Raw genomic sequence first — 2,582 nt, 5'->3', positions numbered from 1 at the left:
CTTTCCTAAACGGTCTTAGTGGTGTGCCAAGTTTGCCAAACGATCGTTAGCCATTTCCTTAAATGAATCGTTTTAGTAAAACTACACGATCGATGTAGTTCTCCTAAACGATAAGCTTCGGTTATACCGATAGCCCTTTTTCGCCTCCAACTTGCTTATCGCCTACACGTCCTGGTCTTCTTCCTTCTCTACCAAATTCACCAAAGGCCACGCCTTTGGGTTCTCACTTTGAGATACTGGGGCTGTTTTCTGGGGTGTCGTCCCCGTGCGTTCGTGAGTCTCGCGGTTGTTCGTGCTGTAGTAGTCGACGGCATCTGATTCGGCGCATTGGTTGTATCGGTACGAGGTTTTCACACTGCCATTGAGTTCGGAGTTTTAAGAACGTCTTGCAATTTGGTGGCATACTCTCTCCTCTCATTTTATTTATTGTTCAAAAGCATTGCCTTTAAATTGACTGTTAGTTTGCATATACTGTAAGTTAAATGTATATTATTGTTTTTTTCGTGTCACTGTAAATTGGACGATCCGAACGCGCTCATGGAACTCTTCGGTAAAAAATCCTTCATAAATTCCCATCTCGGTAGCTATGTTCCCGACTCCCTAGAACCAATCCCAAAACTGGTAGCTTATTGAGTGGCTATCTGGTCACGTCTCACCCATTACAAATCAAGAAGACCACCTTCAACTGAGTAGGAGTTCACAATCACTAGGATTCAGTCATATCACCTTCATGAAGGACTCTACAAAGTACTACGACAGAAACAACGATATCGCCAAATACATTTGACAGAAATAAGCATTCACACATACATACAAGTTTATGCATCTTTATCAAATCTATGGCATGCTTTGAACAAATAATACAAGGAATGAAAGACTCACTTTTGAAGAACTTTCTTTCTCTTATCTCTCGCTCTGTCCAGAACAGCCCTCTTCTGGCTGCCTGCAACGCCAGCCAAATCGTTTACAAATCTGCTTGTGCTCATCCATCGAACGGTCTTCTACACAACAAGCAACAACTAGGAACACCAAATCAGTGACTGGTATTCTTGCGGAGTTGAGAATCCATGAGGATGTGGTTATTAATTTGTAGATGGAAGAAGGAACACAATCATATTCAACGACCAAGCAGTGGGAGATCATGTATAAACGAAGTGCTTTTATCGTTTAGAAAAAATTGCAGATCGTTTAGGTAATTTGGTTGATTGTTAGTAATCTTATTCTCGTGCGCAACCGGTTAGTAAAGCTAATGATCGTTCTTAGGTAGGATTGCGCGTGTACTGATCAATTTAGGGAACTTGAGCATATCGTTAGGCTCTTTAGCTATACGATGGTAGTGTACAACTTTAGTGAAGCGATTATCGATTTTTACAAAATGAAAACTATTTTATTTTTATCCTCAATTTGAAAACTAAATCCACCTCCCACTTACACGCCGGTTAGAGAAACACAACAATTATTCATAATTATTTATTATAAATAAATATAATAACTACCTTATCAATATCAATATTTACTTAACTTATAGTTTTAATATACATTATATACACAGTTAAACCGTAGTTCCTTTTCTCCTTCACTTGAAATATAAATCATATTTAATCTTTTTCTCAGCATTTAATGGTATACTCAATACATTTATGTCATATATCATGATATAATTGATCAGTTTACATATCATATATAATCAAATACTCTTGTCATTTTGAACACTTCAAAATGATACCAAAACTGATTCTTCACTTGAATCCATTGAGTACCTAAGGGACTTATAGACTTGTGGCTTGAAACTCCAAGGTACGTGAATAGTCTAATAATCTTTACAACATAAAATCTACACATCCTTATAAGACATTCATTAAAGATCGACATGCACTCTTTTCACGCACAGATATATTTTGTGTTCATTGGATATATAACCAGTCGCAACATGTAACCCTTGCACACATGCTCCTAAGTACCAACTGAGCAAATTTACCGTTTTTGCCCCTATAATGTTCATCTAACTTCCTTAAATACCACTGATCCTCTAATGAACAAATACAACAATATCTACTAAGTTGGGAATACTCTTCATGCTATGAGAAGGTGTATGGCGCACATCGTTCAAGCCCGTAATCACCTTTCAGTGGAGCAACTAGTCTACTTACCCCTGCGTCAAGAAAAGTAATTTTCTTGTTGTAGCTGGTTCTCAGCTCCCAAATTAGATGAATCCCAAGTGGTAGGTTCAGATGTCGCAGTACTGCCCACTCACATGTAAATCAACAGGACCGCCTTTAAAGACAGAAAGTTCCAAACTCACTGCAGAATAGGTCATGTTTACCTATGGTCATCCTAGTGAAGGAGTTCCGTCATGACTGTTATATAACGGACTTATAACACTTCATGGTCTGGTCTATATACAAAATATTTGTATAGGATCTCCGCTCGCATGTTTCCAACATGATGATTCAGGACAGACAATCTGTTGTACAGTACAATCTTGTAACTCTCTAAAAAAAGTGGTCGCATTCATAGTATCACCAAGATAAGGCTTTTCCTTCTATACCATTATACAGATGACCATTTTGGTTATCACTTAG

This window comes from Benincasa hispida, chromosome 4, assembly GCF_009727055.1.
Source record: "Benincasa hispida cultivar B227 chromosome 4, ASM972705v1, whole genome shotgun sequence".
In the NCBI taxonomy this organism is placed as follows: domain Eukaryota; kingdom Viridiplantae; phylum Streptophyta; class Magnoliopsida; order Cucurbitales; family Cucurbitaceae; genus Benincasa; species Benincasa hispida.
Note: the sequence above shows the minus strand (reverse complement) of the source record.